The sequence below is a fragment of the Calliphora vicina genome, chromosome 5 (assembly GCF_958450345.1).
Source record: "Calliphora vicina chromosome 5, idCalVici1.1, whole genome shotgun sequence".
In the NCBI taxonomy this organism is placed as follows: domain Eukaryota; kingdom Metazoa; phylum Arthropoda; class Insecta; order Diptera; family Calliphoridae; genus Calliphora; species Calliphora vicina.
The window spans coordinates 59,020,560-59,047,598 of NC_088784.1; the positions used below are offsets into that span (position 1 = coordinate 59,020,560).

The following is a 27,039-nucleotide window of genomic DNA, read 5'->3' on the forward strand; positions in this document are numbered from 1 at the left end:
TCTTTTGTTTTCAGTAGGTTTCGCGAACATATTTGGGTGAGCTGATGATTGATTTTTATATATAAATGCGATTATTTATTCACACGACTACGTATTTATCTGCAAACACGAAAACATAGTAAATATTTTTATGATTTTTAAATTTTAAAAATATTGACATTTATATTTTTAACTATATTCGACGTTAAAATGTATTACCGAGAGATATCGTTAACTTCAAATAGTGAATATTTAATTCGTGAAAGCAACCGATAATTTTCGTTACTTAACGACATCGGTAGGAAAGTATAAAAAGTTACAGAATTGCGGTACAGATATCTTAAATATGTACTTTAATATATTATAATATTTTGACAAACAGTTATTAATACGTTTTTATTTAATTTAATTTATTTTCAGCTTGATTACTCGTTTTTCACTGGGGTAAGTTTTTATTGTCTGTAATTTACATAAGTGTGTCAATTTATAATACAATTTGGATTAATGGCCAAAAATAACACATTGAACCATATTCGAAATATTATAAGCAAGTGCTAAGTAGATTTTAGTTTAACTTTCATATGCAAATAAACTTTGACAGTGTGAATAAGAATTATGTCAACAAAATTTGTGGTGGTTAGGATTTTTATAAATATTGAAAAATTTGTTGAATTTAGGTTTCAAATAAAAATATTTTCGGAAAAATTTAATTTCCAAACATATTTTCTAAAAAAACCTAAAATATATTTGTAATTTATAAAGCATCATTACTTGAAAAAAATTGTAGTTATTAAGTTTACCAATTCGTGATATTTAATCTTAATTAATATTGTACTCGCTATAAACATATTCAAAATATTTGACTATTCAAAAAGTCTGACCACATATAAGCCACAGTGTAAATATTTAACTGTTTACAATATAACTCAATCTCAAATATGGCAACAAGACCTAATTTTAATTTGTTTGTATTGCTGTGGAATATTTAGTAAACAACAAACAGACAGACAAACGGTAACAAATTAGGACTGGAAATTTTTGTTTATAAACGAATTAAAAAAAAAAACATAAATAATTTAAATTGTTTGTGAACATAAACAAGTACTCAGTATGTAGGTAGATTTTTTTTTTAACTAAAAATAATTTAAAAGAAAAAAAAAACTTAACCAAATAAGTTCTTAAATTGTAGTGAAAGTAGAAATTTCTTTTAATTTAAATTTAATGTGTTTTTCTGACTTCTTATTATCAGTTTAAGGCAATTTCATTTAAAACAAATTAACACTGTCTTTAAAACTTTGTTAAACGTTGCGATTACTTAATAAAATAAATTAAAAATGAAATGATAATGGTATTTAATTGCAATTAATAACTATTAAACAGAATTGTTTAATAAATTTCTTTAAATTGCCATATTAACAAAGAACATAAGAAAAAACTTTTAAGTTTGGTTTGATGACTCAAGTTAATTATTTTATTTACTTAAAATAACACTATTAATTTTGTTTAACAAAATAAAGGAAATCATCATTTACTTATAATACAGTTTGGTTTATTTGATTTCAATTTTGAACATAGTTGTTTTGTTAATTTTGAGCTTTTTGATTGATGGAATTAAATTACGGGTTTTTCCACCTTAGCGAATGATGACGAATTATAAATACACAATTTAATCATACGAAAATGAAGATGATACATTAGGAAGTTGGCAGAGGTCGACATGAGCTCTATTTCCTTACTGTTATGAATTTTAAGTAAAACCTATTCAGAATATTTTAGTCCAGATAATTCTAAATATATTCTGAAAGTTTTACTAAAATTGGAAAACATTAATCCTTAAATCATGATGGTCAAAAGTAAAATTTTTCAATATTTGGAATTTCTAATTTAAAGATAACGAAATGGTATTGGGCCGATTTTCAGGATTACAAATACAAATAAGGGTTGTTCCAATTATGGGTTAGCGTGAGGACGGATTTTTGTGACAACATTTTTAAATTATTGGTTTAAAATAAATAATTTTATAGTTTTTTTTTTTGAATGTTTTTGAATAGTATAAGCAAGCATCTATTTATATAAGAAAACATAGTTTTGGAACTTTTGAAAAATTTGTTGGGTTTAGATTACTGTTTATAATAAACTGACACCGGTTTGTAGGTTAACCAAAAATTTGCCTTTTTAGAAAACCGGTTTTTCGGTTAACTGACTTCGAAAAAACGGTTTGCCGACAATATGTTTTTTCAGAAGTCAAGAATGGTAAATATTTAATATCTATAAATATGCAAAAGTCCTAAGTCCATTTTATTTTGTAAAAATGTCAAAATTAATTTCCCAGTCAAATGGAATATGTTACTAAATATATAATTCATTAAATTTCAACAAAAAAATGTAAATAATATTTTTTTTAAATGTATTTGATAATTTTGATATTTATTATATTCTCGACTTTCTGAAATGAAACAGAAAATAAACCATGTCCTAAAAAAGGACCTATAAGATGCAAACCCTCTTCTTAACTGTTATTTTTCATTATAAATCATAGCAATCAAGGTTTTCAGAACGTTTTTTGTCACTCCTGTAATATTTCTGAAAATGTATATCAGCAGAACAAATGTTTGATATAATTTGTATAAAATGACTATAAAAAATTCATCAAAACATGAGATTTATTGGTTTTAGTCACAAATTTTGAAAACCGGTAAACGGAGTGTATAAACCGGTTAACCGAAAAACAACATTTCAATTTAATCGGTTCGCAAAAAACAGACATTTTGAAGAAAAACTGGTTTTTAGGTTAACCGAATTATAAACACTAGTTTAGATACTGCAGTAAGTTTTTAACACATATTGAATATTTGGAGTAAGTTTTCACATTTTAGACCTTGGGAGTACAGAAAATCAAAAATGTCCAATAATAGAGCCAACCTAATGAGCATTCATATGAATAGGTGCTTTTTAGATTTGTTTACTATCACACTGAAATAAATGTTTAATGAATATGTAGGTATGTATTTATTTGTTTATTGCTTTTCTTGGATTTCTGATTTCTCTAAGCGAAGTACTTCTCTAAGACAATTCTCTTAGGATATGTTTATCTGACTGTATGTTTATCCGACTTAAACAAACTAGTCCCGCGACATCTGCATTCGTATTCGATGAAATGTCTGTTAGAATATGAGAGTTTTATTATTTTTGGGATTCCCTTATTCGATATCAAATAAAATATATAGAATTTTATAATAATTCACAATCGATAACTTTTAACCGGGTTCAATTAACTTAACTGTGTAACTATGTAATTTTCATTAATTCCTACTATTTTACTTCTTGAGGATACGTCTGCTTCCGAAAATCAATTTGACGTTCATAAGTATTTTCTAAATCTTGTTATCGCTTTAAGATAAAAAAATATAATTTTAAACAATATAAATCAATGGTCAAAAACTACTACAAAGACAACAACGTCAATTTTCATACTTTTTCTTTCTAGTTTGAAGAATTTGCAAACTATTTTTGCTAATTAATTTTTGTTAAGTGTTTCAAAACTGTGTTACTTTTAATTTCAATTAGGCTTAAACTTCAATATCTATAAGTTAAGTTTAAACCTAATCAAACTATCTCAAAAGTAGAAATGTCTATTTGGTTAAAACAAACACAGCCATCACCAAATTTCTTATCGTATTTGACGGAAAAACTCCATATCAATTTGGTTCAAACTTTCTTCATATCTCAATTTAATTCTAAAAAGCCATTACTTCTATACACCTCAATTAAGAAAGGAAACTATGCTGTATGTGTCTTAACTTCTTTGTTATTCTGCTGATTTTAAAATTTTCGAAATTAGTTAGTTGGTTATAAATATTAAGTATGTTTTAAATGAATGCAATGATAATTTAAATCTACTACATGTAGGGCATTTAGCAAGAAATAAAATACATTTAACACACACGCATATTTAATAAAATGTATTTAAAAAATTGCAATTGTTTGTTTGTTTATCATCAAACAAAAATAAAATCTCAAAATATTTTCAAACTAAATCTGAAAGTGAATTAAAAATAAAAAACAAACAAAATTGTACTCGTTTTTTCCATATATTTAATACAAAACTAACTGATTCAGTTTCAAAAAAAAAAACAAACAAAAATAAAAAAAAATCTTATAAAAATTGTTGACGTTTGGCGTACGTTGACTTGCCCACGCTTAAGAGATTTATTGCGCCTTTAAAATGTGCTGGTGGTGGTGGTTGCTGTTGTTACTCTAGCGTAATAGCGTAAAAATTTACTAAAGCCAATATCACAAGCTCAGGGTGTAATATTTCGATCGGCAAACGGGGATCGTAAAGTAGATGTATTGAAGTATGTTTTAAGTACTTGATATTTATTTATAGAAGCTGGGTTTATTTACAATATTTATTGGTAAATAGAGACTCGTATTTTAAAGATCTCTTGTATTTTGTTGTTATTTAAAATTTACTTTACTTATTTTTTATTTTTATTATTACATTTTTTGTTGTTCTTGTGTTTATTTATGAGGCAAATGTAAAATGAGTGGTTTTGCGTAGGCAGTTCACCGATATTTAAACACAATTTATTTATTTAGTTTTTTTTTGTTTAAATAATTTTCTATAGAACAGTAAATATTGTTATGCTTAAATATAAAATATACACAAAACATACATGACAACCAAACGGCCAGACAGACATACAAAATGCTAAACATATTGTAGAGCTTTTTGCACATAAAAACAGTTAGAAGTTTGGATTTCTGGACTTTGCTAGATTTTTGTTTTATTTTTTTTTCTTTGCTAAAACAAATCATGGACAAAAAATCAAATATTATTCTTTTTGTGTGAGTATCGCTAAAAATGGTAGCAAAACAGTTGCAAAATATTCGCTTAATGTGAAAGTTTAGAAATGTTGAGAAATTTTTAAAAAAATACCGGCTTCCCCACACACACAAAATAAAAACGTTTATTTAGCTTCTTCTAGTGGGTGTAAATTGTTTGAATTTGTAATTAATTTTCATAATAATGAAGAGGTGGGGCGGGCGGCTAAAGGCAAATTAATAAATATTTAATGAAGTTTTATATAATTGATGTTAAAGCTAATTTTGGTTGTCATTTGAAACAAGTTAATTTGTTTTAGAATTCTAGAATGTTTGCAACTGTTAGTTGTTTTTAAAATTTAAATAAAATTTAATATAAAGAAAAACCTGGACAAAAATTTATTTAAAAAATTAATAAAACTTTTTTCATAAATAACTCATAAGTACATTTATAAACAGGACAAATGCATTCTCTCAAATCTCGAATAATAAGTAGTTATCACGTTGCTCCAATATTACTAGGTAAATAAAAGTGGAGTTCAGTGTTTGATGCTTATGGTATTGCGAAAGTGTAAATGCAAAATTGTAAAGGTTTTTGTGTGTATTTTGTTATTGGATTACGGTAAAATTTTGCATTTGCAATGATGCTAGACCATTCGCACTTAATAGTGAATTCCGCTAAAGTTTTTTCTGGGTAATTTTGCAACCGGACCAGTAGCTTAGAAGAGACATATTTACATGTGCCAGATTTGAGCGTAATTATATAGTATTTTGAGACTATATATGAGACTACAGTTGAATTTGTAAAGACTGAATTAACACTGTTCGTTTTTATTTTTGTTTTGTTCCAATTTTAATGTTATTACTTATAAATGCGGGTTTTACAATAGATATCGCATCTTTTGTTTTCAATAACTTATATGTCATCATTTATTATTACTTAGTAGTTGAAAATTATAGTGTAAGCTACAAATTTTTGTTTGTTTCAAAAATGTCGAATTTTTTACCAACGAATCGTCAAATGCGAGAAGTTTTGAATGCTTTAAAAATAAAATCATTTTTGCACCGATAACTCGAAGCGTAAGAGCTCATATGTGAGCCCGGCCATCCAGCCAAATATCCATGGCGCTAAGTTAATGCTCTGTATATGGTGGGACCAAAAGAGTCCTATATATTATGAGCTGCTGAAATCATACCAGAACATTACATGGAACCTGTATCGAACTCAACTGATTCGTTTAAAGCGAGCATTGGCCGAAAAATGCCCAAATAAAACTCAACAAGAGCTTACTCAAGCAGCAATTTTAAAACGTTTGTGAGCAGCAAAATTCTTCCAAAAGCAGGGAAATTGGGTACCATATGAATTAAAACTGAAAGACCTTGAAAGATGATTTTGCATGTCCGAAATGATGCTTGAACGCTTTAAAAATAAAATCATTTTTGCACCGAATCATTACCTCAGATGAAAAATGGATCCAATACGATAACTCGAAGCGTAAGAGATCATATGTGAGCCCGGCCATCCAGCCAAATATCCATAGCGCTAAGTTAATGCTCTGTAATTGGTGGGACCAAAAGTCCTATCTATTATGAGCTGCTGAAATATGACCAGACCATTACATGGAACCTGTATCGAACTCAACTGATTCGTTTGAAGCGAGCATTGGCCGAAAAACACCCAAATATACGGCCAGACATGAAACCGTAATATTCGATCATGACAACGATCGGCAACATGTTGCAGTAGCTGTTAAAAACTATTTAGAATGAAGTGGTTGGGAAATTTTGCTTCACCCGCCATCAGTGTTGCCAATTCATGGTGAACAAAAAGGGCTAAATACTTAAAAAAAGGCTAAAAAAGGGCTAAAAGGTTGCTAAAAAAGGGCTAACATTTTTAATTAAAAAAATACATACATTTGACACACACAACAACTTTGAATGTTACATTTGGCTATGCCGAATAGACAAACAAAAATGTATGAATATAACACACGTTCAAATGCAAGAAAATAAGAATATTTATTCCTCTATGTTGATCATTAACTTTAAAATAGCGTAATATGGGGCCACACGTATATCATATGCCGATGTTTTTAAAGCCTCGTATTTATCACCTGGCCTGCAAAATGCTCCTAGACAAATTTTTTTATATGAAAGATAAATTATGTATAAAGTAATCCTTTGTGATAACTTCGATGGAGAATATTTTGATAATTGAATATATGGCAAATATGCCTCTCATGTAAGCAGAAAAAAATATTCTAAAAATTATACACGTCGCCGGACAGAATTGATTTCATTGGCAAAAACATAAATTTTGCCATTAGTTAGTAAACATATCAAAAGGTAGTAAACATATCAAAAGGTAGCCAAAATATGTATACATAAATATTTAATTTAAATTTGTAAAAAAGTTAATTTTCTATATTTGATCAGATAAAAATGATCATTGCTAAATTATTATCGATAATGAACTGAATTTTTCTTTCTAAATTGGTTGGATTGTAGTCTTTGAAAATGGTATACTACATGGCATGTGTTATAAAATATTTGTTGAAGTACTATATTTACGTCAATACATCGCCCAGATAAAGTTAAAAGTATTCTCTTTAACCCCATATATGATTTTATAAACGGACCCGCGCGTAAAACATTAACATATTTATTAACAATTTTTATTCAAATAACGTCCATTTTCTCTATATTAGTTATGTCATTTTTTTAATGTATGGAAGGTCCAACAATTTGTATGTGCTTAAATTGTTTACTGGTTCAACATTTTCAGTTAATTTTTGTCATAATATCCCTACCAATTTTTTTGAACTGATTTTACTAATTTTCAACAGCAAAAATTTCAGATCATTAGAGTAAATATATACAGCCCAATTATGAATAAAAATTCCGCGTGAGTTTTTTCCCTTTTCTCATTTTTCTATTCAAATTCAATGTTAAAAAACTACCGGGGAACAAACTCCCACGGAATTTTTTATTCATGATTGGGCTGATAATTTTCATTGGAGTAAATATATATGGCTAAATGAAAATATAAAAGGCTAACAAAAAGGCTAAAGGCTAAATTATTTGTTTTGTGGCTAAACAAGATTGAAAAGGGCTAAATTTAGCCCAAAAAGGGCTAAATTGGCAACACTGCCCGCCATTGAGTCTAGACTTTGCCACGTCCAACTGCAATTTGTTTCTATTGATGCAGAATGCTATCTCTGGGATACGCTTTACTTTGGAACAGAGTATCCAATATTGGCTTGATTCGTTCTTGGCCCCAAAAGATGGAATCCATGTGTTTCCAGAAAGATGCACAGAGAAAACAGATTCGTAGTAGGAACCGAATTTGTTGCAATAGAGAGCTATTTGAAAATTTGTTAGCCACAACTGTAAAAATCGATCACTAAGATAGAATCATTCGATTGGCAACAAATTCGGTTGTTACCACGAATCTGTTTTTTCTGTTTGGGAGAAGGTCATAACTAACAATATCTCAAAAACGATATGTCCTGGAGATTTTTCAATATTTTTCCCCAACTCGAATATGTTTCACACCATGAACAAAAATGTTGTAAACTAGTGTTATTAGCTGGATTTTTAATAATGATGGAAACTAAATAAAATTCAAACAACTTAAAACCATTTTCAAAATGTATGTAGTTTCAAACATCTACAGTAATGTCAAATAAAAAATAAAGTTAATAAAGAACAAGAAGTCTGAACAACTTCAGAATGTTCATTTGAATGAATTGTTCAATTGAACTTGTTCGTTCAGCAACAAACCAACTCTAATAATTATAGTAAAGATTCCTATTTTCTGAATTTAAAAAAAAAAATTATGGAATTTAGGTATTTTTAATAACAAATGTAAAATTTGTTTTAAATCAAAACATTTACACTACCGTGCCTCTTCAATAGTCCCGCGATGTTTTATTTTCAATTTATTTATAATTCTCCCACAGTGAGCGGTTAAGCTATATTCAATTTCATAATATACTTTTTGTTTATTAATTAAAATATTTTTGTTTTTAATCATTAGCCAAAATAAATAGATTCTAGCACTTTTTCAACGATAAATTATTCAAACAAATTCGAAAAACAAGTAGCTTAATAACATGTTCAAAAAGCTGTATAGTTAATTGCTGTAGCTTGTTTGTTGATATAAGTCTGTCTGTCTGTCAGTTAGTCCGAATGTATGTTTGTACTTATGTACAATCTTAGATAATTAAGTGGTAGAATAATAGATTCTTCAGCTAATAAATGTTTTCTGTTCTGGTTGTTTTATTAACACTGGAACTGGGCTTGTCTGCTTCTGCTGCAATATTTTTTTTTATTTTTTAATGGCTGGCTACCGAGATCTTGTTCTGTAACCAGATACGGGTATTTTGTATTCTTTATTAGATTTGATAAGTAGATGTTATTGTTGTGTCTATTGCTTATATACAGATATATTTAATACAATCATACATACATACATATGTATGAAGTTGCATTTTGGTATTTACAACAATGTTGTTAGAAGAAAACAAAAAAAAAGTAGACAGATAAATAAAAGAAAATACTTGAACGTAATGGAATACTCTTTTATTTTTATTTTTTGCAAACATATTATAAGAAAGAAAAAAATGGTAGAATACAACAATTTATTTATTCATTTAACAGTGCAATGTAATAAAATAAAAATAAAAACAAAGGCAAAATTCTTGTTAATAGAGTCGTTGTTAAACTGACACCTGGATTAGTGGTTGTTGGTTAAGGTGAGGTCTATTATTCATACAATACGAAACAGTTTTTTATTTTTAAGTTTTTGTTTAAACTTGTTAAACAGTGCTTGCTACCTGATATGGCAACGTTTTATGTTTAAGCTTTAAAATGCTTAAATTAAATTATGTTTAGCAATTCCATTTAAAGTACAAAAACTTATTAGTTTTATAAGAATGCAAGGGCATTCGATACATTTTACATACAAATTTAAGACATTTTTTTTGCCATTTGACATACTGTGTCTTCTTGATATTTTAGAACAGTATCTACAGTATTTTGTATGGGATTCCTAACATATCCCTTAAATGAATGGATTAGCAATCCATTTATTTAGTATTTTTTTTAGCATCATTGCAAATACATTTTATATTTACAAGATCTAATACTGTAAGTGTTGTTATGTTACTTTATATGTTATGTGTTGTTTTGAATACTAAATTCAAAATGATTTAATATGTATTGTTTTATGTATAACTATATGTAGTATAGTATATTAGTTTTCATGATTTGTACTAGTAGTATTTAGTGTTTCATTTAATATGTTTTTAATTAGTTTTTATTGTAAACACAACATATGTGCTCTTAATAAAGCGATTTTGGCATTATATGTTTTTTGTTAATTAAATTAACACGATTTCTAAAGCAGAAATTAAAATCAAATTTTAACATAATAATTTAACAAACAATACATGTGTATAAAAATAAAATGTATCATGTTTTTGATTAACATTTACCTTGAAGGAGGTGCAACGCGGTGGAAATTTTTTGATTTTTGCATAATAAAAAAATATATAAATTATAGCGAACGATTTAAGGGGAAAAATGTAAAATTTAAAATAGTAGTACCATTTTGTGATAATTTTTTAAAATTATGAAATGTTTTTTTCTTAAATTTTAACAAATTTTAAGAGTTTTTAAGATTGTGTATAATAATCATCTTGTTAGGGTGGCCCTTAATAAATGAAAGTTGGATTTTGGCCATTCTCACCACCCAGTTTGGTGAACATTAGTAAAAAAATCATCCTGAAAAAATTTTAGGTAAATCGGTTGGGGTTAAGACATGCCGCATGCCCTCTGAAATTTTGAGATGCATTTACATGGGGAAAAAATGCATTTTTTTCAGTTTTTGAAAAAATTTTGCCATTAGAAAGTTACTTTTGGAATTTTATTTAAAAGAATAGAAATGTGTACGTAATTGTCGTTCTAATGAGACATAAAAACCAGAAATTGGTCAAAAACTGTTAAAGTTATAATTAGACAAATAGGACAAATCATGCGAATTTTCAGTTTCTGATCCGATTAGAAAAATATGGGAAAAAATCTTGTTACAACTGTAGATTGTTGATATATTGGCTTTTTTATGTAGATGTTATATAGTTATTGGGTTAATAGGAAATCCAAATAATTTGAATTTGTTATACCCTACATCACCATAGTAGAGAGGGTATAATGAGTTTGTGCTGATGTTTGTAACGTAATGTCTAAAAATATTAGTATACACCCACCTTAAAGTCCACGATCGAATCAGAATCACTTTCTGAATTGTTTATAAATTTTGTGCGCCAAGTACAGGTTGCAAGGACGAATCTTAACCTGGCTGAGATCGGTCTAATATTTCACCTAGTCCCCATAGAAATAAATCCTATAAAATCACTTTAACTTGCATAAATTTCTTAAAAATGTTGGTATCTACATAAAATTCAACAGAAATAACTTACACATAGACATAAATTACACTACCTATACCTATGATACTACTACTATGATTATAAAGAGTTTTATTTTGATATGAAACTTATTTGTGTTGAATCTTATTTGAATACACATATTTTCGGTAGGGCCTTATATGGGAGCTATGACTAATTATGGACAAATCGTCACAAAATTTGGTGGGATGAATTGCGAATATATGAAACATGTTTGTGTTGAATTTTGTTTGGATACTGACATATTTCAAAGATTTGTGTATATTAATGACATTTTCTTATGTCATTGCTGTGGGATATTGGAATATTGTTGACCGATCATCACGAAATTTGGTCGTGAGAATTCGGCTTCCATGCTGAATTTGGTTTGAATATGTTTAAAATTAAGATATTTATGAGAGCGTAACTATTTTCAAATAGGCACAGGATCACGAAATGAAAAACTGAAAACACATTTTTCTTCATTAAATTTATAGTTTCAGACGTATATCATCCGGTTCGTGTCTAATGAATTTTTTATCTATTTGTCGTACGGTGTTATGTGATCGTGCTTGACCGACCACACTTTCTTACTTGTTTTTTAATATTTCTTTTTGAATTAACAACAAATTTATATATATTTTTTTAATAATTGATTGAAGACTGCCAGCCCCAAAGTAAAAAAAGTCACCCAAATAAAAATATTGTCAAAATTAAGAGAATTGATCTATCGTATGTAAAAAATGTGCTTCGCTTATAAAAATTTCTTGCATGGAATGCAAATTTGTAATTTTTCATATTGTTAATTAATTTCATTACCTTTTTTTGTATTTTTTCATAACCACAAATACTACAATATGAAAAAAAGAATTATAGTTACAAAATTGCGAAGACTCAATATAAAAGATGAGGTTATTTATCATATGAAGTTTCACCATATTTAGCATGGGACATTTTTGGGATATTTTCCGTTGATCTATTTTGCTAGTAGCCTTAGGGTTTCTACGATGGAAAACTTTCCCTGAAATTCCCGGGAATATATATTTGAAAATTTTTGTAGGGAATTTCTTTATAAGTTTTCTTTTTGAAGTTACAATATTCAGATTCTTTGTGATGGCCAAAGTTATTGCTAACTGAATTATTTTGTTATATCCTTAAATTTGTTCGGTTCTAGCAACAGATATTCAGTTGGCAAAGGAGCATGACGGTTGAAATAAATGAATTCTTTTCACTCAACTCAAGCCACAGCAGAAAAATTCGGTCATTAAAAATGAATCAAATTACAATTTTATATTCTTAAAAGAATTATTATTATTATTACAATTCTTAAGGGGTTTCATATTTGGAGAAAATAATAACAATCTGATTTGAAAAATGTCTGCTTCCAAATTAACTACTCATGTTTTACATATTTAACATAGTCGAAATTCCTAAGTTTTTTAATTATACAATATAATTTATTGACTTTATACCTACAAAAAAAACTAGGAGTGTGACAATACCGAACCAATACCACATTTAAATTAGAAACACTTAAGAAATTTGGACCAACATTGTACAACCAAATATAGTTATTTTATACTTCTTTCAAAACGCTGTCAAATTATATGACAATATATTCTGTTTTTGGTTTAATTTAGTATTAAAAAATTCCCCGGAATGAATAGATTTTTTTGGGCAAAATTTTTTCTTAATACTTATGAATTGTATGAGTATTGCCAAGATATATGATGACTCTTATACATGCAATGCAATATTGTTGCCAATTAAAAAATTGAGACACTTTGGAAATATTTTCACCCCTTAGAAAAGTCAAATACAACTAAATATTTGTAATTTAACACTTAAATAAATAAAAAGAAATAACAAAACACTTGATAGTTTTTACAAAAACTTTTGCAAAATTTCTTCTTTTTTCTTGTTGCACTCATCATCATTGTTGGCAAACAATTGTTAATAAAGTCAACAACAATTTAACTTCTTCATTTTATTTATTCTTCTATTATTTATTTAACTTTTTTTTCATTGTCATTAAACTACAACCGATAAAATGATGGCTAAAATTACATGTTGTTGAATACAGTTGTGTGCGGAATAAAAGAGCAAAAAATAAAATAAAAATAAAGAAATTGAAAGTAAAAGTATGTATCTGTAGTAAGTAGAAAGCTGGACGACAACTAAACAAAAAAAGAAAAGCATCCAGTTGCACTTGATGATTTGATTTCTTTATTATTGAGGTAGAAAATTGTTTGTTTCTTTTTTTCTTGCTTTAGTTTCTTTTGTTCATGGACTTCTAGTGCAAAATATTGTTGATATTTTATTATTGTTGTTGTTAAATTTGTTAAAGTTAATCGATTTATAGAAAAAAAGTAGTTACAATGAAATTTAACCATTATTTTACTTTTACTTTTATAATTTAGAAAAAAAATTTCAGTGTCTCTCCGTTATGCGATGATAAAAAGATATTAACTGACAGAACTGTAAATATGGATATACATACAAGTAAATATGGATATATTTTAAGTAAAGCCGAGTTTTTATTTTAATATTTCTCAAAATATGTTAATTTTGTTCCTCCATTTCTTGTTCTAGTGGCCTGAGACACGTTAATGGCCTAGGGAATTGTTAACCAATTTGTGTCTTTTATGTCTCATTAGAATGATAATTACGTTCAAATTTCTATTCTTTTAAATTAAATTGCAAAAATGATTTTTTAATGTCAAAGTTTTTTCAAAAACTGAAAAAATTTCATTTTTCCCCTTGTAAGTGCATCTCAAGACATCAGAGGGCTTTTTTCAGAATGATTTTTTTTACCAAACTTCACCAAACTGGGGGTGAGACTGACAAAAATCCAACTTTTGTTTATTAAGGGCTGCCCTAATGGAGACGTCATGAGGACCATGACAAGCTGTCGATGACTTCTTCAGTGATAGCTAAAGGATAGTTGCTGTTGAACATCGTCACACCACTTGGTTAATTATGTTGGAATATAAGTTGCAGTTCTATTGTGACATAAGTAACATACATATAATGCTAAAAAATATAAAGTAGCCATGGCTCCCGTAAGCTATGAAAATCATTCCCGGTGGGTCGTGCACCCACATTGAGAAGCATTGGCTTGGAGATTGCTTACTTCATTTGAATTTTCGATTTTTAGTGACAAATTTAAAAGTTAAAGTTTGAAATTTTTGGTATTTGGTTTTTCATATAAAACTATTACTTAGCTCGGGGATTTGAAAAATAAGACCTTTAAAATGTTTGCAACATATTACAAAATTTTGAATAATTTTGGAATTATAATTTCAGATATAGTATTGAAAGTTCCTTTCAAATGCCTTTTTAGCTTTATAAATTAGCATACATATACTTTTTTATCCTTTGATCCAGCGCATCAAATATTGACATCAGGTCAAAAATTTTAAGAAACTGTATCTTTGAATGAATTAAACTTTTATTTTAATTGCGAACATTTAATGATTTTTAATAATTTAAAAAGTTAAAAATTAGTCGATTTCACAAACGATAAAAAACAATAATGAAGCTTTATTCGATAAAAATTGGATTTGAATAATTATATCCCTAGTAATGACTACGTCAAAACAAAAGACTTAAGACTTGAACATGTTTCTAAATTGATTTAAAACTAATATTTTATCGATTGAAATAAACTATTGACTGGAAATAGAACTTAGTTTTGACATTTATGACAACATTCATCGTTGATTTAATTAATCATTCAACCTTTCAATTTTTAATTCAAATCTAAAAAATTTATTAAAATATTTTTTCTTCATTCAGTTTTGTTTTTGTTTTAAATGATTTACAAAATGAATTGAACAAAATTGTACAAAGATTTGTAATGAAATGAATTGAAGAAAAATTGTATCTATCGGGGTTGTCCTAGAATCCAATCATTGTCGGAATCGGTTTTAAAAATGAAAAAAAGGTACATTTGTCTTATGAAATCCAATACAATTTTTTGTTTAATCGATAAAGAATTTAATTCTAGATCGAATATAAAACCGATAACTCTCGATATCACAAGACTAATGTGCTTTTTCGGTCGTTTTCAAAATCGATTCCGACAACGTTGGACTCTAAGACAACCCCAATTCAGTGATTTTTTAAAAGCATGTAGTAGTGAATTTGAATTTAAGAAAACTTGTATGATTCAACAAGAAATTAATTCTTAAAGGACTAAAGTGAATACATTTGCATTCTGCAGGAATTAAGACAACGAATTGATTCCTGCAAATGTCTTGGATGGAATTCTTAAGAGATATTGAATTTGATTTTGAAAATTGAATTAAAAAATTAATTTGTTTGAACGTTTGATTTTATCGGTGATATTAATTTAAAAGATACTAAAGAAACTTGATTTTGAATTACATTGAAAGTGATAGGCGATATAAGCTGAACAAAAACAAAGGTTAACTGTCAAACGAACTGTCATACTGCCACTGTTTGACATTTATGATCAGTATACTCTGGCAAATTATCACGAAGAGATTGACTCTTGAACAACGCTATCAAATTATCCAAATTTACTTTGAAACTTAGTAATCGATTGGCGCAATTTAAATTTGACTGTTTTAACACCAAAATTGTGATCAGCAATGAGGCTCTTTATAAGCTTAACGGTTTTGTTAATAAATCAAATCATGGCATGGTTTACATACTGCTGGCATCACCGGAACTCATTTCTTCAACAATGATCAATAATTGTGTGATATTGATCCAGGAGCTACGTGTTATACTGCGACCGCAACCATCAATTTATTGATGGTTGCGGTGACTGAAATCCGCGGTGACTGAAATCATTTTCAAATGTTAATGTCATGTATTGATGTTTCGAATAAAATAATTTTTTAGATTAAAGTTTACTTTTTTGTGTTATTTTTTACAATTTCAAGTTCTATTCGGCTTAAAAATCGTCCCTTATTTCATAATTTGTATTCAATTTACTTCACTTTACTCCCTCCCCCTGTTTTGCTTATTATTTAACCTGATGATTAATGACAACCAACAAATCTTCTGTAACTGTTTCATACTCGTATGTGTCATATAGACATGGACTGACTGACAGACAGACTGTGTATGGTCTAGAGCAAATAATCCTAAATTGTTTTCGAACACACACAACTATGCCATTTTATGAACCAGCCTCCATTAAGTTTTTACGTTATTTCGTATTAATCATTGCTGCATTTATCATAGAGTGTCCTTCTAAGTTGGTAAAAAATTCTCCAGCGTTCAATGACTCGTTGTGTTTGTTTGGTTTGTTGTAGTTTTTTTTTGTCTGCTTTTGTATTTGTTGCAACATGCTACTACCATAAGTGGAATTTTACACCTTTTTTCTACCACCATCAGTGTAACACAAGCGAAGAAATATAAAGTTCTGTATAAAATAAAACCACAAAATATATTAAAAAAAAAAGTTAACAATTCGTACAAATATGGCATAAGAGAAAACCCTTAAAAGGTTTCAATGTTGACTTAAATGCAAAATGTTAAACAAAAAAAAAAAAAACGCCAAGTGGATAAATACACCACATCCTCAGTTTAAGGCCAGCTTTTGAAATGATTTAAGTGAAGTTTTTAATTATGGTTAAGACGAGTTTCAATTCTCAGCTCGTTTTTTTTAAAGACTGGCAAAATTAAATTATGTTTGATTCAAAGGATATAATTGACAACACGAAAAAACTCTTCATTATTAATTTTAATATGTGTTTACTAAAAGGTTACGTCGAATTAATTTGTAGTATTCAGTTAAAAAATATATAATTCAAAATTTACAACATTTTAGTTATAGCAATAAGCAATGAAAACGTTCCTATTGAATTATTGTTTAATTGTTTTATTTTTATGAAAACAAAATGTTAAATATATTCGTGAAAAATTATCAACTTCTAACATGTACCTAGACTTATCTTCCGAATTTTGACAATCACTAGGTATAGCTGTACCCAGAAAAACAAACAGTTCTACGTATACTTTACAAACAACTAGTGCAAAACCATAAATGGCAAGGATGCAGAAAATAAATAAAAAATATATACACAAGTCTTAAGCAAATAATACAAACAAAAAAAAATTATTAACAACACCAGCAAATGTAAGATGCTTTAACATTTCCTTTGTTAATTTTGTTAAATGTCATAGAATTAACTATAAATTCTCTTTGTAACTTATTAAACCATTATTGTTTTAGCCTGACGCTTTTTCATTTGAATGTCCACATGTATTTAGTATATAAATGGTCGAAAGGGAGGGGCAGCATGGTATCAGAATAAAATACACCATAAATCTTAACAATTTAAAGAAATGAAAACAATTTCTGAGTTAAAGGCATAATAAATTATCAGTTCTCAGTTTTAGTTTTACTATTTTATAAATGTGAACAGTAAATTGAATTGAACTGAAATTAGTAGTTAAAACTTATTTTCAAATCATGAAAAAGTTTTTCTTATTAGCATTATACGTTTTTTGAAAACACCGGACACAAAATTTTAATTCTTCTTTATATCATTTACATTTTTCATACAAAAATGTACTAAGGAAACAATTTTTATTGCAATGTGTTAAAGAACAAAGTTTTTATTTAGCTTTGCATATTTTTGAATTCATCAATTCGAAATTTTTGTTTAATATTTTTAAAATTCAGAATTAGTATTTTTAAATATCGGAAACAAACAATACTCCGACTTTCCTTAAAACTCTTTGTTTAGAAAATGATCGAGAGATCACATGAAAAATAATTAAAATCTATCTAAGAGACTTTAAGTTTTAGTATAATAATTTTGAAATTTATCGATTTCAAAATACAAATCTTAGTCCCTTGATGTTTTATGTTTACAAATATTAAATATATTTATTATGTTACATAAACTATTGAGATTATTCCAGCATTACAAATCTATTCAATTTTGAATGGGCTTCTTCACAGGTCCTTTAAAATTTAACCCATTTTATGTCGCATTTTGCCTCGGATCAAATGTGGTTTCGATGGCACAAATCTTAAAATTTTTTGGGAATTTTGGGATTTTTTTTCTTAAAGATGTTTTAATTTTATTAGAAATAAATATTTAAAATAGTCTATTTATGTAGGGCTGTGATATGGGGTTTCTCCAAAAATATTGTTACGGTTTTACCTTTTAAAAACTTTCATTTAAATAAACCGGATACTTTTAATTGAAAATAAAAGCAGTTTGTAGTTTAAAACATAGAGAAAACACATAGAGCGGAAACTCTCCTGTCAAAGACCTAACTCAGTTGTCAAAAAACTAAGTGGTGGGAATGTATTAGTAAAAAAAACTATGTGAAAACAAAAACAACATTCGTATGTGTAACTTTTTTGAGTAATTTTTTTGTTTGAGTTTTTTTCTAGTTTCCGCTCTATGTTCTCTATGGTTTAAAATTTGTAACAACTCTTTATTTATGGGGGATTTCATGTCAAGTGAACCAACTTTTGAAATCGATGTCTTCCGATCGGGATGAAATTTGCACCAAGGTTAGCTCTATTGGATAGTAACTCAGACACAATTTTTCAACAACATCGGTCGAGAACTCTCTGAGTTATAGGGGGTAAAATTTTGACAATTTGGTCAAACAGGGGTTTTTTCTTATCCATGTAACTTATTACCTATTGTTCTTAGCAAAATGTGTTCCAAATAGTATAGATAGCTATTTCTTCGATCTTTCGAAAAAAAATATTTAAAAAAAAAAATAAAAAATTTTTAATATTTTTTTTCCGAAATCAAAAACTTTTTTGACTTTTTTTTAAAATACGCTATTTTTTTTTATTTTTTTTTTTTTCTTAAAATAAAGTTTAGATATTTTCCTTGAACACCTACTTGGTCGCTTAGTGGGATGCGAGTGGGATATCTATCAAAATAAATATTTTGTAACTCAAAACATCAAATTTTTGACTTTTTTTGCAAAATCAAAAACTTTGTTGACTTTTTTTTTTCAAAATGGACCCTTTTTTAATCTTTTTTTTTAGGTCAAACAAAAGCTTAGATATTATCCTTGAAGACCCTTTTGGTCGCTTAGTGGGATGCGAGTGGGATATCTATCAAAATAAATATTTTTTAACTCAAGACTTACAATTTTTGACTTTTTTTTTTGCAAATACGATTTTTTTTCCAAATGGGCCCTTTTTTTAAAATTTTTTTTGTAGTCAAAAGAAAGCTTAGGTCCATTCCTTTAAGATATTTTTAGTCCCTTAGTGGGATGCGAGTAGGATATCTATCAAAATAAATATTTTGTAACGCAAGACATACAATTTTTTAATTTTTTTTTGCAAAATCAAAATTTTTTTCCAATATGGGCCCTTTTTTAATTTTTTTTTTTGCTCAAAAGAAAGCCTAGGTCCATTCCTTTAAGATATTTTTAGTCCCTTAGTGGGATGCGAGTGGGATATCTATCAAAATAAATATTTTGTAACGCAAGACATACAATTTTTTAATTTTTTTTTGCAAAATCGAAATTTTTTTCCAATATGGGACTTTTTTTTAAAAATTTTTTTTGCTCAAAAGAAAGCTTAGGTCTTTTCCTTTAAGACGTATTTTGTCACTTAGGAAGATGTGAGTAGGATATCTATTAAAATAAAAATGTTGTAACTCAAGACATTCAATTATTGACTTTTTTTTTGCAAATTCGAATTTTTTTTCAAAATGGGCCCTTTTTTAAAAATTTTTTTTTAGTCAAAAGAAAGCTTAGGTCCATTCCTTTAAGATATTTTAGGTCCCTTAGTGGGATACGAGTGGGATATCTATCAAAATAAATATTTTGTAACTCAAGATATACAATTTTTGATTTTTTGGCAAAATCAAAAACTTTTTTGACTTTTTTTTAAAATGGGCCCTTTTTGTAATTTTTTTTTTTGCTATAAAGAAAGCTTAGGCCTATTCCTTTAAGATGGTTTTGATCGCTTAGTGGGATGCGAGTGGGATATATATCAAAATAAATGTTTTGTAACTCAAGACATACAATTTTTGTGTTAAAACATTTATTTTGATAGATATCCCACTCGCATCCCACTAAGGGACTAAAAATATCTTAAAGGAATGGACCTAGGCTTTCTTTTGAGCAAAAAAAAAAAAATTAAAAAAGGGCCCATATTGGAAAAAAATTTTGATTTTGCAAAAAAAAATTAAAAAATTGTATGTCTTGCGTTACAAAATATTTATTTTGATAGATATCCTACTCGCATCCCACTAAGGGACTAAAAATATCTTAAAGAAATGGACCTAAGCTTTCTTTTGACTACAAAAAAAATTTTAAAAAAAGGGCCCATTTGGAAAAAAAATCGTATTTGCAAAAAAAAAAGTCAAAAATTGTAAGTCTTGAGTTAAAAAATATTTATTTTGATAGATATCCCACTCGCATCCCACTAAGCGACCAAAAGGGTCTTCAAGGATAATATCTAAGCTTTTGTTTGACCTAAAAAAAAAGATTAAAAAAGGGTCCATTTTGAAAAAAAAAAGTCAACAAAGTTTTTGATTTTGCAAAAAAAGTCAAAAATTTTATGTTTTGAGTTACAAAATATTTATTTTGATAGATATCCCACTCGCATCCCACTAAGCGACCAAGTAGGTGTTCAAGGAAAATATCTAAACTTTATTTTAAGAAAAAAAAAAAAATAAAAAAAAATAGCGTATTTTAAAAAAAAGTCAAAAAAGTTTTTGATTTCGGAAAAAAAATATTAAAAATTTTGTATTTTTTTTTTTAAATATTTTTTTTCGAAAGATCGAAGAAATAGCTATCTATACTATTTGGAACACATTTTGCTAAGAACAATAGGTAATAAGTTACATGGATAAGAAAAAACCCCTGTTTGACCAAATTGTCAAAATTTTACCCCCTATAACTCAGAGAGTTCTCGACCGATGTTGTTGAAAAATTGTGTCTGAGTTACTATCCAATAGAGCTAACCTTGGTGCAAATTTCATCCCGATCGGAAGACATCGATTTCAAAAGTTGGTTCACTTGACATGAAATCCCCCTTATTTAAATTTATAAAACAATTAAAATAGACACTACTTTAACACACACACTTATATCGCACACTTTATAATGTACAGCATACTTTAAGGCAGTTAATTTGTCTTTACTTAACGATGCTTCAACTTAGACTGACTGGTTGGTGTTCTCACGGACTAAACTAGTATATTCGAATTCTAGAGCTTTCAATGTGTATGTTAGCAGCTTAAACATTTAGTATTGCCATACTTATAAATAATGATTAGCATTGTTGATCAGATGTTAATTGGACATGTTGTTGATGGACATGTTTATAAACATAATGCATGTTGCAGGCAGCCATTACAGACAGTTAAATTCAAATCGCTAATGCAAATTCGTAACAATATTATTTTATTCTCAAACCAAATTACATAAAAACTTAAAATTGTCTAAATTTAAATTTAGGTGTTTTAAAAACAGTAAAATTTTATTGGTTTTATCCAGAGATCGAAAATAACTCGTCCATATACCAAAAAACCCAAATTGTGTTTTATATTTTGTGATAAAAAGAAGTCACTGAAAATAACAGTTATAAAATGATTTTTATTTAAATGGTTTGGTATTACATTTATTCGTTTTTGTTGTTTTTTAATGGTTTGATGTGAGATAAACAATTCAATTGTTCTTGTTATTAATAACTGTTACTTTCTCTTTTATTTACATACAATCACATATTGTTAGTAATTTTTAACAAATTATGGAAATAATATGATAAGTATGAAGTAATGAAGCCTCAGTAGCAGAAATGAGAATTTTTTTTTAATTTGTTATTAATCTTTTGATAAATTTTATATATTTAAGCGTTGATGCAATCAAATGCATTTTTGCGATTTATTTTTCATGTTCGCAAATAAAAGTCACAAACTGATCTTTACGAAAAAAATAAATTATAAATCATTCATTCAGATTATTTGTGTTTGTTTCTTTTCTGTTTCTCTCAACCCCAATCCTAAAATGTTATTCGAGAACATTTCTCACATTTAATACTCTCTCAGTGATATATCACAAAAAATTATTTTTAAATGTCTGCGAATGAGAATTTACCATTCAAATGAAAGTGAACCCGTTATTTTCGGCCTCTGGTTTTATCAGAATAGGCAATTCATTAGAAGTTGAAATCTGTTACCAAGTATTTTTAAAATATCCCATAAAATTTTTAAAAATTTATATTTATTTTATTTATTTTTTAATTTAAAACATTTTTAACTAAAACAGTATATTACGGTAAAAGTTAAATCTTAAAATTTACAAGTATTTTTTATCCAAAATAATCTTTGTGTAATTTTTAGAAATTAGTTTTTTTTTCGAATATTTGAGATTCATATTTATTTAGGGCCGCTGTAGTTTGTAGCTGATTCGCATAGACCTGCGTCTTATGAAACCCCCACAAGAGAAGTCTAACGCAGTCAGATCACCCGATCTCGGTAGCCAGTTCACACCACCTCCACATGAGATGACCATGCCCTCAAATCGCTCGTGCAGAATGTGCAATGTGACATGAGCTGTGTGGCACGTAGCGTCATTGAAACCAAATGTTGTTGGTGGCCATATCATCCAATTCAGGCCAAAATAAGTTGGTAATGGTCGACTTATAGCCATTGACGATGATGGCCTGGCCAACATCGTTCTCAAAGAAATACTCCACCAGTACAAAATCCACACTAAAATTGACTTTTTCTGGATTGGTATCGTCCCAAATTCGACAATTTTGTTTGTTGGCGTACACACTCATGCAGAAATGGGCCTCATCAATGATGATGATTTATTGATGAAAAATAGGGTCACTTTCTAACTGCTTGGGAGGCAATTTTGATGCAATAATTCGACAGATGTAGCTTCAACAATATGGCCGCTATCAACTTTCAATGTTCGAAAGTCTCTATTGGAATACCTTTAAGTAGTAAATATTATATGAGTATTTATAAAAAATATACTTCGCTTTCGACAAATTCTTGTTAATAAAAAGAGAATGGAGATTGTATTTTTTTAAAAATAATACAATAATTTAGCGTGAATCTCTTTTTTTTAAATTTATAAGAGCCAAATTCTATTAATTTAAATATTATAAAGAAGAACGTTAAATTGCAGTAACGCCTTTTAAACAAATTCAATTATTTTAAGACTACACACAGCTAAATTTTCGTATCAAATAAATATCTGTAGATAGATATTTTTTCGTAAAAGGACTTTTCTATAAAGTCATACCAATGCAAATACAGTATCCCGTAATATACTTAAAAGCGACCTTATCTAAATTGCTCGGGGAAGAGAATTACACATAAAATGACAATGAATATGTAAATTAGTTATTTGATTGTTTTTTTATTTTGTATTTTATATTGTAATTATCATTATTAGCAACATTTTGTTTAGTTTACAACCGTATGTATACTTTATATGGTGGTTGGTTGAGGTTATTTTATCTTTTCTATGTGAGTTTTTGGTTTGTTTCTCTATAATAATAAAAAAAAACAAACGGAAAGAAAAATAAATGCATGATGTTATGCATTTATATACGATTCTTGGTGGAATGTTTTTTATAGCATTTTAAATTCTTTGTTTTTTTGTGTTGTTGGTTTATTCACTACCACAAAAACCACACAAACAAAAAAAGAACAGAACATAGAAATAAAAATAAAAATAGCGAGCAGAAAAGCGCTAAACTGAGCAAACAATCTAGTAAATAAATGCACAAACCACTAAAGAATACTCAAATTCAAGTTGATGTGCGAGTACATAAAGATTTTTTTTATAACTTTTTCCACTTTTTTTCTATAAGTCGAACTTAAAGCAAGACGCAAATAAAAAAGTCGTCGACCCTAAAAGCGGGACGGTGAGACGAACTTAACCAAACTGAACTGAACTAAACTAAACTGCCTGCATGAATTTATAGACATTTTTTGCATTTTAGCAGAAGAAAAAAACAAGTAAGAAATTATACTCGGACAAGTCCGACCATATAATACCCAACACTGAGTAACTGAGCAAAATAAAATTTTTCATTTAAAATTTCAATAATATATTTTTGTGAGTGATTTTCGGAAGTGGGCCTTATATAGAAGCTACGACCAATTATGGACGTCACGTGAAAATTAGGTCACGTGTTAAGTTCTATATGAAACTTTTTTCTAGATTTTCGGAAGTGCGTCTTTTATGGTAGCTATGGTCAATTATGAATCCATTCGCCCAAAATTTTATGAATCCATTCGCCCAAAATGTATTTGTATATAAAGATTTTTGTGTGCATATCTATATAAATCAAGCATTTATGATGGATAAGTCCTATTTCGGGTGGACATCTGTATGGGGGCTATGTGAAATAGTTGACCGCTTTTTACCAGTTTCAACAGGTTTTGTCCTTTGGCCGATAATATTACATGTGCCAAATTTCTTCAAAATTACGACCACAAGGTTTACAGGGCCAGCCACGCGGACGGACGAACATCGTTAATTTGACTCTGAAAATGAACCTAACTCGATCGGTATACTTTATGGTGTATACCGATGAAGTGGTGTAGGGTATACAAATTGTGAAAAAAGTACAACAACGAGATAAAGTTGAAAATTTCTTAAACATTTAGGAGAAAAAATAATGTAAAATTACAGTTTGGTGATGCTTAGTCATAACTTCGGAATCAGTAAAGACATTTTTGAATATACATATAATGATCATATTCTTAAAACTTCACAGTCCAATCTACAATAAGCCGAAACAAATGATGAGCACACATTTTCACTGACATTGAGTTATCGTTTCAGTACTTCATGATACAAATACCGGATTTGTGAATGTTCTGTCGTTGTAACAAGTCTGAACGGGTCATTTCGGAGCGAAGATGTAATTGTCGTGGGAACGGGAATGCCCTGTAAAGCTGGACATTATCTGATAATGAAGTTGAATTGCCTAGAGCTAAAAAAAAAATTATTTATGAATACTTCCTATCCATATTTACTATCGAAGGTAAAACACTAGAGATATTAGCAATTTTTAGTTAAATTTGACTATTTTTTTTTGTCATGCTAAATTTTTGGGGTACTTTAAAATAAAATTCTTAATAAATGCGAAATTAACCCTCTTTTGTTATGTTTTATTTCTGACTTTCACGGATAATATTTTTGCGGAACATTTTAACCCCTTAAATCCCTGTTTTTTGCTCTTTTTTGAAAGAAGGACAAAAAAGACCCATGTCTTGATGATTTAGATGGTTAACATATTCTACAAAAATGTTCTCCGTAACATTTTACATACATTTGCTGAACATATTTTATACCTAAAATGTAAGGATCACATGGTTTATTATGCGGATTAACAATAAGAATGTGCCAGAGCTGGGAAACTTTAACTCGCCTCAAATGAAATTCAGATGTATACTTTCAAAACGCCGATACAAGTGTCTTTTTTTTGACTCCTCTATCAACATTTTTTGGTCGGACCTTGTAATTTTGTTTGTGTTATACAGTGTTATTTGCTCGTGGCCTTGGTAGTAATCAAATAGAGATAGTAAACGAATTTATGTAATATCTTGGAAAAAAAAAACTTATTTTATTATACCCCTCACCACGACACATTTATGATTCCGGAATCCATGATTTATATATCCAGGATCCTATCAGTCATTCTGACAGTCTGTAGCCCCCAAATAATTTACCTACATCATTGATTGGACTATATGTATCCACTATAGTTCAACTTATATTGCTAATCGAAAATCGACCCACAAATGGCTGAGATATAAGCAAAAAACCGACTACCTTTTTTTCACCAAATATTGTTTTTAATTTTATTTACAAAGTATAATTTGTTTATACTTACTTACTTGTTAATACTTACTTCGTCAAGTTTGTAAAGGCCTCCTCTTTTTGTATAATTTTGCTGGGCTGAACACAAATATAAAATAACTAAATCCAAATTATTTTCAAATATTTAAAGTTTTTCATACTTTAATGCTAAATATTACTGCAGTATTTAAAAGCACTTAGTTACATTATTTAAAATAACTGTCATATAACTGAGACATTTTAATTTTTCATTAAATTACATAATCCTTATATCGATGGCTTTATATAAAAAAGGCGTAACTATTTTTTTTTTTTAAATCTCTCAGCGCAGCTTTAACTGTTTATATTTTCCAAGTATTAAATTCGCTTATTAATCGGATTTTTCGACTTATCAGGAAATTTAACAGCTTTATGTCGCAGAGTGTGATTCAGATAAAGAAAATGAAAACAAAAAAATGTCCTATCCATTTCTCGCGCAATTATTAAAGGTATCTAATTATTCCATATTTAAACCTAGGAAAAAATTAATTCCTCAAATAAAATGAAGCCACAACTACATAATTTCACAATATACAATATTTTAACACACGAAATGGACAATTATGTTTGGGATAAAACAAATGGATGTCTAGTGTCTTCCGTTTTTGCGACGTGTGTTATTGAACACTTGTGGAAGATCTAAACTCGATCGCCATTGTTTACTCAGATGGTAATTGTTTACTCAGATGGTTGTTTCTACCAAAACCGCAATGTAATATTCTTTAATGCTTTAATTGTTGGCTTTTGGTATGGAAACTCAAATAACGATTGAACAAAAATGTTTAATAAGTGAACATACTCAACTGGAATGTGACTCAAGACCTTCCCTTATAGAAAGAAAAATTAAAAATAAGCAAATAAATTTTACATCGCAATTTTTGCAAATTATAAAAGGGGTACGAAAAGTTCCAGCACCCCTACAAGCTCAACACTTGCACTACGA

General features: G+C 28.2%; 1 long non-coding RNA gene across 1 annotated transcript in view; it reads left to right on the forward strand.

Moving 5' to 3' along the window:
- The first annotated feature begins 397 nt into the window (after positions 1–397).
- LOC135959759 (uncharacterized) overlaps positions 398–27,039 on the forward strand; it is a 115,486-nt gene continuing 88,844 nt past the window's right edge. The window contains exon 1 of the long non-coding RNA XR_010576556.1: positions 398–423. This is a non-coding gene — a long non-coding RNA (uncharacterized LOC135959759). The remainder of the gene's footprint in view (positions 424–27,039) is intronic.